The sequence below is a fragment of the Aythya ferina genome (assembly GCF_964211825.1).
Source record: "Aythya ferina genome assembly, chromosome: 15".
Taxonomy (NCBI): domain Eukaryota; kingdom Metazoa; phylum Chordata; class Aves; order Anseriformes; family Anatidae; genus Aythya; species Aythya ferina.
In genome coordinates this window covers 6484702-6495443 of record NC_140314.1, presented here as the reverse complement: position 1 = coordinate 6495443, position 10742 = coordinate 6484702, and the positions used below count along the sequence as shown (strand labels likewise).

The following is a 10742-nucleotide window of genomic DNA, read 5'->3' as shown; positions in this document are numbered from 1 at the left end:
TTTCATGGTGTGAAAGGTGTCAGGAGAAAACTACGTGTCTGCATCCATATTTGGGAGCAAGCCCAGGCCCAAGCCTGTTCTCCAGTTTCAGCTTTCCAGCTGTCCACATCGTGGGCACACAAGTGTAGCTCCTAACTGAGCCTGATTTCTCTAAACAAGGCAAAATGGTGCACCTGAGTGCATTAGCCCATCCATTAGTCCATCAGCAGGTCCTTGGGCCCTTTTCTTCCTGTGCCAGCTTTTGACAGAAGCCAGAGGAGGTAAGTTTCTTCCAAAGCACATGGACCATGAGGCTGGATGACGTGAAACTCTTTCCTGGGTCTTGCTGTCCTGCAGAGCTTGTTTTCATGTCAGTCAGGAGAATGGGGCCCTGCTTACACCCTGCCATGCCCTCCCCCCTCCCCCCCCCCGGTCATAAAAAATGTCTTTTGGGTTTCACGTGCATTTAATTTTGTTTGGCTATGTTACCAGATATATGTGCATGTGGCACTACTTGTAAGTACACGTGTATGTGTGTCAGCTTAGGTGAAGTGAGCTGAGCATGCAGTGGTGGGGCAAATGCTCCGCATTGCACAAGCTCCCTTAGGTGAGGAGGGAGTGTTGGACCCCCCGCCACAAAGCGCTTATTTGATTTCATTTCAGATAAGGACATTCCAAAGTTAAAATCCAAAGCTTGATAACGATGATGAAAAATGAAACTGGCATTGAATGCTCACTACCATTTCTTTTTTCTTTTTTTTTTTTTTTTCTTTTTCCTTACAAAGGCACGAGCAAGATCTTTCTAAATGAAAAATAAAACGTGATACCTCGGCAAGGAGGAAAACTCCAAGATTAGGCTCAGCCCCATGACATCCTTGCTGAGCAGCTGTATTGCCACTGCTGGGACATGATTCAGAGATGGACTGTGTGCATGTCCATACCTATGCAAAGCTGAGAAAATAAAGGACCCTCAGCTAGGACTGTAATCTAGATGAAGCATCACCTTTCCAATCCCCGAGCACCCAGGGGTTTCACTGATTTCCTTGAAAGCCACAGAGTGCAGTCCAACGCCACCCTCCAGCCATGGCAGTGGCACAAGCAGGTGGCAATAGCACTTGCCTCTGAGATGTACTCATAAAATCTGTCACCTCTTGGCTTTCTGTTGAGCAAATTTTCACAGCTCCAGCTGCAAAAGTCAAATGTGCTTTGTGTTTTCCCCCAGTGCAGGGTGAGACTGGAGACCTGAGGGCATGGCTGAGGCTGTCTGGGTGACCCTGGCTGGGCTGTAGCTCTTTACAGAGGAAAACTACTGAGGAAAGATTTGTAATGTCTAGTGTTCATTTTTTTTAACTGTTGTGTTTTTTTGATGTTTTTTCTTTTTTTGTTTTGTTTTGTTTTGTTTTGTTTTTGGTTGGTTGGTCAGTAGTTTTTTGTTGTTGTTTTGAAGGGTTCCTGAGGTTTTTTGGAGGAGAAAAAAACACAACAACAACAATCAAGATCAATCTGCTTTAGCCACAGATCTCACATAGGCTTACAGAGAACCATTTCAGGCTGCTGTCTGCACAAAGGAGGTTTGATCTTTCAAAACTTGCTTTGTGAAAATCCCTTTCCCAGTTTGTGACAGAAAAGCAGTGATTAATTTAGACGGATTTTGCTGGAAAGGCCATAAAGCACCTGCCACTGCTGTCCTTCCTCAGCCCCAAAAAATACGGGAATGTAACTCAGGGAGTGGGATATTGGTGATTTCTTTGCTGCTAGTTCAGTATAGTATAGTTTGCAAATTGTAATTTTAGGAGTGTCCTGATGATGTGATCCAGTGACATACAAACAGAAGTGCATCATCTGCAGAAAGAGCAGAATTCCACTTGTGCATTTGAGATGTTCCATGTTAGAAGTCCCCAAGTCACAGCACCTTTCTGAAAATTAAAAAGCTTAAAATAGAGATTTAAAGGTAAGGGACAGGAATGGACTCATCGAGGGAATACCATTCTGCCCCTTCCCCAAGCCTGCCTTTAATATTTCATTATCGGCACTAATGACTGATTATGCGTCTCCAGTCTTTTCGACCTTTAGTAATTTCTGTACCAACATGCTTTACCGCTTTCCGGGGGAAATGTTATCTGAAGTGTGAAATTAACCATTCTTTTGTTATGAAATCACTGCTTGGCCATAGCTGCTAAATAGTTTCAAACCTGAAACATATTTGAACAGTTTCCAAGTTCATCTAGAGCATGACCTTGTGTGTTTTAATAATTATAATTTCCTAAGTAAAGTACAACTCTAGAACCAGAGAAAAAAATGTACAGACAGCTGCAAGGGTGGGGATGGCTGGCTGTAATGATGAGCTTTACAAATACAGCAGGAGGAAGGCAATAAATCTCTAAAATCAAAGTGCCTTCTCATTTTAACCCCTAGTATGCTGCAGTGCCCTGATGATACAAAGGAGCAGACCTTCCAGCAGGCTGCCTTGATGGCAATGGAGATGGGAAACGTGGAGAGAGAATAAGGAGGAGGAGGAGAAATAGGTATCAGGTTGATCTTTCATTTCCCAGCAAGCCACTCCTGTTTCAGATGTTTATCTCCGGCATACTGGTGTAAATCAGCTGAAAGCAGCAAGATTTGTCCCTGCTCTGCAGAGACGTGAGCTGCGATCAGGCGCACAGTCGCGGTATGCGTGCACATGTGAGTAATCCCATTGGAATCAAGGACTTGAAAGAGGAGCGCGCACATGAGTAATGTTTTGTAGATACAAGGGCTGGAATCTGGGCCACATGGCTCAGGACAAAGAGACGTGTCAGTTCTGCATAAATAACACAGGCATTCAACTTCAAAACTCCAACCTACTTAGCAGGGGCTAAAGTCACTCTTTCCACCTCAGGTCTAGGGGAGCTGCAACCAGAGTAGGGGGTGACCTTCTCAGCCACAGCAGCAGCTGGAGCCAGGATAAGTGCAGATGTTGGGTGCTCCTGATGCCCAGGGAGAGACTAGGTGCTCAACAGCCCTTTTGCCCAATGCCTGAACACTCCTATGGGGCAAGGAATGTGATCCTCATTGTGCAAGCAAGGAAGTGCTGTGCTTTGTGGTGTGGTCTTGCTTGGAAGGACCTGCTTAGCAGATAGGTACCCTCCCTGCTGCAGGGGAATGTGTACCACGGCAAGAGGAAATAGCCTCTGTTTTTCCTCCAGGCACTTTCCCTCTGTGTAACAATCACCTCCTAAAGCCTCAATGAAACAGGGTTAAAAATAAATAAAAGGAGAGAGCCAGAGCAACAGACCACCCAGGTCAGGGTGCATTTATCAGGCATGCATTGCTCCATGTGATATAAGGCTTCTCTTAGCCACTTCTGGGAGATTTTACCAGGAATATGACTAACACAACACTTGGCAAAGCGAAGACTAATAGTGTGATTGTTCTGTCGGCTTCTCCCCTTCTTGAGTAATATCGTGCTGAGCAGTGTTCGAGTTAGCAATCTGAAAGGCCTTTTCATTATTGTATCGAAAACTCCTCTGACTGCAGATCTCTTAATCAAAGGACTTTTATGTAAAGTCACATTTTTTCCAAAACCAGAAAAGTTCAGGCTCAGAGCATAAACATTAGACTCATTATTTAGAAATAGCAAGTAAGTCCTCTGGGTTCTGGTATCAGATCAAAGCTAAAAAATTAAATTGCTTCAGAAAAAAAAAAAAAAAAAAAGCTCATTTTGGGAATCAGCATATTTCTTGTTTGCTTTTTCATTATGTAGCTAAAAAAAGGAATAGTGAGATTCTGTCGGTGGTTTTCAAGTGTTTTCCAAAACTGGAAGGATGCTGCATGCTAAGTACTTCCACAGTCTGTGGAGGCAGAAAATATTTTGTTGACATGACAATAAAAACATTCTGCAGACTTATCAAATTATTTTCCTCTTCACTACTCATAGCCACAAGAAAGCAGTGAGAGCACCGCACTCCTGTGGAAAAGAAACCTGCACTCGGCTTGTGGTGCCTTTGAACTGAAGTGTTGGAGCTTGCCCCAACACGTGGAGGAAGAGGTTTCCATCCAGGTTGTTGGTGAGAATTGGGCAATGTCCCCTGCCTGGCCTTGTGCTGCTGTGCCAAAGGAATTGCTGTTTCTAGTGCTGCACAGCTAATATTTTTAAGAGTTTTAGCCTCTGGTCACCAATGCTTTTTCTCTCTTCTTCCTGCTTGTGGCCTCCACCTGCTTTTTCAGGCTGTGGACACACAAATGGTGGAATTGCCTCTTTGCACAGAAGGAGGAAGGCGGTGCGGGATGGAGGAGAGTCATGCCTGGCAGGTCAGCCATGGACAGAACAGGCACTTTCTCCATCCCAAACAAATCCCATGCTGGAGACCCACTGCTACCAACAGTGGTTCCCACCACCCCCAAAGCTGTATCCAGGGTGCTGACTCCCACACTGACCAGGGGGAACCTCAGGAGGTGGGGGAACAAATGACTGCAGTTTGGGTTGATTATCTTTTTACCATTTTCTTCCTGATTTATTTATTCATTTTACCTGACAGCACTCACCAGCTGTGCTCCCATGGGGAAAAATGACCAACCCTAATTCCTGCTGATTTTTATGAACTTTTCAAGTCCCTCAGAGAGAGGCTGGACTCTCAAGAAATACCAAAGTGATCAGATTGCTGAGGGCTGAGGAATGGCAGAAATGCCCACATGTTTTCTGTCTGTGACACTGTTGCTGATGGGAATCACACAGCCAGACCAGTTCAGGGTACACTTACACCAGTCCTTAAGATGTTTCACAGAATCACAGAACAGTGATTCTTCCTTCCGCTTAACTCTCCCTTCTCCCTCTAATAAGGTCAGCATTCATCTGCCTAACTTCTGCCCAAGTTATTGTGATGAGCATTTGTATGGGCTTGTCTGTCGAAGACCTGCAGCCAAACAGTAGGAGACAGGAGGCCCAAGGACACAGGTGGATGAACCTTGGTCCTCCAGCTTTTACAGAATGGGAGACGTATGGCTGTAAGGCTCAGCACCATGCCAAGGGAAAGGCACCTGCTACAGCAAAGGAATGTAATTGGACCTTGTAAGCTCCATAACACAGGAACCAATTACATAGAAATCCAAGCTTCAGCAAGCAAGACTGCACTCTGGTGTTAGCTGGTCTCCAGCAAACTGCTGCTCTGTGCACGGTAAAGGTTAGCACTCAGCTGATGCTGAGTTGGCAGCTATACTGAAACCTCTGGAATTAATATTCTGTCTTGGGTAAGGAAGAACAATGCATATAAATGGCTTCTGGCAGCCCACTTCCATGCTCCCATTCAGCCTGTGACCTGTTATATGGGAAAGTGCTACTCGAGAAAGCAAAAGATAAATCAGTGTACAGTAGAAAAATAACAGGAAGCTTTGGCTCAAGTCAGGAAACCAGAGGACAACAGAGTCCAAGCTTATCTGTTAGTTCAGTGAAGTGGAGTGATTCTTTATATCAAGGATGGGAAAAGAGAAAGACAGGCTCGCCTTCAGGCAGTGCTGGGCAAGGTGAAGAGACAAGCTGGTGGGAAGAACTGGGCTCAAGGTGGTTCTTTCTTGTATGTTGTTTGCTTAACTACATGCAATGCAGTCTGATGGAGCTCATTGATCACCCCATCAGACCACTTTCCACGGCAGTGAAGTTGTGTGCTAAGGGCAGATGAGTATTGCAAGCTGGTGCTGGAAGCCAATCGAGCAGCTGGCAAAACACGGCATAGCCACAGCAGCCCTGTGCAGGTACCTCCATCCTTCCATGAGGGTCTGGTCATGGAGACCCCCACACTCCACTCCAGGGATAACACAGCATTGCTTCTGCACTGCTGCCCTCATGTCACCACAGAAAAGCTGTTTTCAAGGAAATGGGAATGCCACCAACACAAATTGCTCCAATCTGAATTGTTTATGGACCTTCAGACAACATAAAAGTCATAAGTTCAGTGTGGTTGTGGCCAGAGTCACTCACACACTGGGAGAGTTAAGGGTCAGTGCTAAAGAGAGGTTATTTTGTGTTTGGAGGAAACACACAACCTATTTTTCTTTCTATAATGGAGTAAACTGGCCAAATCCACAACTTAACTGCAGCAATCCACTTCAGACCCAGGAAGAAATTAATTTTATTTTATTTTTATCACAAATTTCATAAGTTAAGGATAAGAAAGCATTGATTTAAAATAAATAAATAATAAAGAAACTAAGATTTTATGACTTTATACTTTAAAGCATATTATTTTCTGTAATGATGAAAATAAGGACTTCATGAGATCTATTATGAGAAGCTCATAGTCACTCTAAGGTTCAGGATAGACTAAAAATTCTGGTTCTCTGAAACTCTGAAGTGGTCACATAAACATTCTTTAAAATGTGGCAAGTCTGCCTTTTAGCAGGTGGCAGAGATGCTCCACTTGCTTTTCAAGCCCAGCCTTCACCCTGTTCTCCCTCACTTGTTCCTTGCACATTTTGAGACTGGGCCTTAGCTCTTTGCTTCTGTGCCCTGAGCCCCTCTGAACATCTCAGGGTTATCTGTTTCATATCTGAACCGATCCCTTCCCTTCCATATCTACACTTCTATAGTATCTCTTCTTTTTTTGGTATTACTTACTTCTAATAACACTGTAATTTTATTACAGAGACCTGTCAACCTTTTAGGAACAAAGCTCCTGTGAAGGATGTTATACAAAACAGACTTCCATCACAGGGGAATTTGCACTATGGCAAAGAGACAAGGAAGTTGTTTGATCATTATTTTTATCTAGAACAAATTGCACATAATAACATAATAGCATTTTCTATCATATTCTGTTTCTCAGACAGGCAATTTAAAAAAAAAATAATCTGTATTTTACTACATCATCTAAGTATATCTGTGTCCCCCAAATAAGATACTTAAATGTGCATTAAAAATAAACAAATGACTAATTCACTGAATGTGGCCCTTGTTACACTGCCCTTGACATAGCCTTAGAAACTCAAAACTTTTATATTGACTTAAGATAAGTGCCGTAAGGCCATTAAGCAATCCATTGTTCTTATGGTACCCAATAATCTAGTCTTTTTATTTAAATATGATAGGAAGTAATCCCAGAGCCAATGAAAGCATGGAACCAGCTAGGTGTTACGTTCCACAAATACTATATTGCATAGAAGAGTTCAGCTCCTTATCTGGAAAACAGTTGGCTGTGACCGTATTAAACAATTATATATTATCAGTTTTACTTGGCAACATTTATGTGTCAAAATGTATCATGGGTTTCACAGCTTAGTTCCAGAAATAGGCTGTGATCTCAGTGACATCATACTTCTCAGTAAAACCCTTTTTCACTTTTCTTCCTTTCATAAACACTCGTATTCCCGGCATTCCCAGCCCTGCTCTGAACCTACTCAGGCAAGTAAGGCAGAATGAACTCTTCCCACAGTCTGGCTCTACAGTGTGCAAGTAGGTTGGAAAATTTGCAGAACAGTGCTGCTCTCTGGATGATGAACAGGAACCATGGTGGCTCTGCTAAGGTAGAGCAGGAAAAACACAGAGACCTTGGTGGAGAAAATTTAAAACGCTAACCATTGCGCAATGAGGAGACACGAAAGACTGTCAATGATTGAATCAGGCCGCCAGTTTGCAGCATTACGTAAAGGGATAAGAATGTGTTATGACTGGGAGGTGCACCTCCCGTAACTCAAACAACATCCATGGATGTACTGCTCAGATAGCTTAGCCCGGGGCATGGAGGAGATGTCATATGGTGAAAGATTAGGAAAAGCTAGGAGTGGGGAGAACTGAAAGTCTCCTCTCAGAAGCCTAATTGGGATTTTCAAATAGTAAGCAACTGGATTCTTAAAAACTAAGTGGTAGAAAGTGGCGTTGTGAAACCTTATTGCAACATTCAATTAAGTTGAAGTTGCAAACAGCTATGCAACTGTCTGTTGCATTGAAGCATGGAGTCTGGGTGCCATTTTGATGATTCATGATCAAATATCACACTGTATTCTCAATTTTTTTCACAAATAGGAAAAAATATTATATATATTTATATATAATATATAAATATTTATATATATAATATACTACATATTTTTCCCAATAGGAAAAAAATAAATTCTAGAATTCTTATAACATTTAAAGAAAGGATATAAGGTATTATTCTCTCTTAATTTTAATAACTTCTTTCAAAATAATAAGAAAAGAGAGAGTATAATTAAAAATATATAATAAGTTGTAATGGCAAACTCAAGGTCTTCATGAACTAAGACACAGACCGCAACTTTTTCCTTTATTTGAAAGACTAGTTTCCCAGGTCTCAGTGTAACTGCAATTTACCTTGAAAATCTAGAAAAATATTCTCAAAGTTATAAGCTGAGGGAAACCTGAAAAAAAAAAAAAAAAAAAAAAAAAGGAAAAAAGAAAACAGAAAACAGAAAAAAAGAAAAAAAAATTATCAGGAATCACTTAGGAAAACTAATCTAAAATCTAAAACAACTAACCTAAATTTTTAGTGAAGTGTTTGGACCGCATTAAACTCTGGGGCAACATTACTCAAGTTTTAGCTATTCCAGTTTTTATTTAATTTATTTTGGAAAAGAATTAAGCAACAATAAAGTTTAAGCACTTTTGACACAAGTTGGAGAGAAGCTGAATAACATACTTTAAGGCTCTTCAGTTTTTTTGGAAGCTACTTTGTGCTTCTTCATACAAACTGCTCTTCACTGGACAATCAGCATCTGAATTTTGGAATGTTCTTATTGATTCCTACAAAAGTTTGGAAGTGGCACTGTTGTTTTCTATGACACAGAATTTATTTTTGGAGGCCCAAAATAAAGATTTTTTTTTCCTTTTTTTTTTTTTTTTTTAAAAGCCAGAGGCAAAATAAAAAGAGAGAAGGGAAAAATACAGTGGAATTGCAAAACAAACAAGATGGCAAAATAACAAAACTATTTTTTAATAAGCTGGGAATTTGCATCAGTATGCAGTTCTTGGAGGAAAAGCAGTTTCTGTGAGCTGGCCAGATTCCCCATTGCAGACATATGGACACCTGGAAGAAAAGACAAAAGAAAGTTTTATTCTTGTATAATCCTAAGGTTACATTTTTTGTGACAAGCATAAGTACTCCTTATTAAAGAAAGCTTGAAAGATTGCAGAAAATGTAAACTGCAGTTTTTACTGGTTGAGTGATAAAGAAGCATAGAACAGAGATCTTTATTCTCCCTATGCAGGATAACTCTGCAAACATCGATGGAGCTACAGTGTCAGAAAGTTGTTTTTGAGAGGAGAGTCCAGCTGGTGAAAATAAAATATACTGAGAAAAATGCAGAGGAGATGGGGAGGGAGAGCAGGAAAAAATGCTATAAATAAAAGCTATATTTGAATTAAACTGTTCTTGATCTTTAATGAATTATGTTTCCTAAGGGCAGAGAGGAATACCTGTTGAAGATTCAGAAGATATTTTCCAGAGTCCCAGCCCTGAGGCTGAATGGGAACAGAGCTGGACTCACCCGAGGCAAAACAGAAGATTAATGAGGAAACCTACAAAAGAGAAAAGAGAGGCAAAGGTATCTTTCTCTCACTGGGGCTGAGCAAGGGATAGAGGAGGATTAGAAGCTAAATATTGTTCAAGTGTCAACTTTTTTTTTTTTTTTTTTTTTTTTTAATTCCAATCTAAGCTATGGAAAGCTCCTTAGTTCTGCGATGCTTTTCCTGGTCTTTCTAAACCTCAGTCAAGTCAGTTGTTAATTCTGTAGCATCATTATATGAATCTATTATGTGGAAGCTAGGACTGGCTGTGAGGCTGATGAGAGGGAGCTCTGGAGCACCACAGCTTCTCCTGGAGAGGTGACAGAGCGTGTGCCAGCAGCATGATGTTGTGGGGGTCCAGGAGAGGCCAGACAAGAGATAAAGGTAGCACTTGTCGAACATTTTTAGTTTGAGAGCATCTGAATTATGCCTAAGTATTGGCAATTGGCCCCAGCTGCTTTACAGGTTTCTCTGGTAGCTCTGGGCACTCTTGCAGATGACCTCTGTGGTGAATAAACTTCTGTAAATGAAGCAATAGCAAAAGAGCTGGTGTGCCTCATCTGAGTTGTGTGTGCTATTAAAAGCATTTATTTTGTTAGTCATCTCTTGTTGTTGGGATCCAGTGGGGCTCTGCACTAAAATCTCCCTTCATACAGACAGTCTGGAACAGGGCATTCAGTGCTTCCTGTGACTTTCACAGGAGCTGAATTTGTAGTGGGACGGTGGGGAAATCACAGGCCCTCTTAATGAACCAAAAAGGAAGGAGGAAGGAGTATGCCTTCCCCTTCCCTTCCAGAGATTTTCTTTAAAACAGAGTAGTTCTATTTTGGGCAAAGTATGTGCTAATGCGTGTGGAAGTGCGTCACTCAGCTAGATTTCATCCACCACTTGCGACATTCGTTTCTTAAGGGAAATGTGCTTTGCCATCAAGACTTATAGCAGCAGTATTACCTGTCCTCATTTTCATACTTCATGAGCTGCAACAACCTCAACTTAAATAGCAAGGCAGCCATTATAAGGCAGTATGTGATTATCTGAAGTCAACGTAAAACAGTCACACAAGTTTCAGGTGTTTTACTGGAGTAGTTCAGAGGCACTCTCTCCTTAGGGCTTGACACAGATGTGTTTGTACATTTTAGAAGTCATACTGAGTTGCCAGACCTCTTAACACATGCTCACTAGGTCCCTCATGAAGCACTTGGACAGATTAAACGTATGTCTCAGTGTTTCCTAAGGTGCAGTTCATGTTCTTCTACATTCAGATTTGGAC

The 10742-nt window shown here is 41.6% G+C and overlaps 1 long non-coding RNA gene across 2 annotated transcripts; it reads left to right on the top strand.

The window, feature by feature from the left end:
- Positions 1–218: 218 nt before the first annotated feature.
- Positions 219–6134, top strand: LOC311445404. 2 transcript variants are annotated; one of them, XR_014698394.1, is made up of 4 exons: positions 219–260; positions 3896–4025; positions 4186–4269; positions 4497–6134. It is a non-coding gene; the product is annotated as an uncharacterized lncRNA (long non-coding RNA). The 2 variants fall into 2 exon arrangements; XR_014698395.1 differs by having other exon boundaries at positions 4186–6134.
- Positions 6135–10742: the final 4608 nt, after the last annotated feature.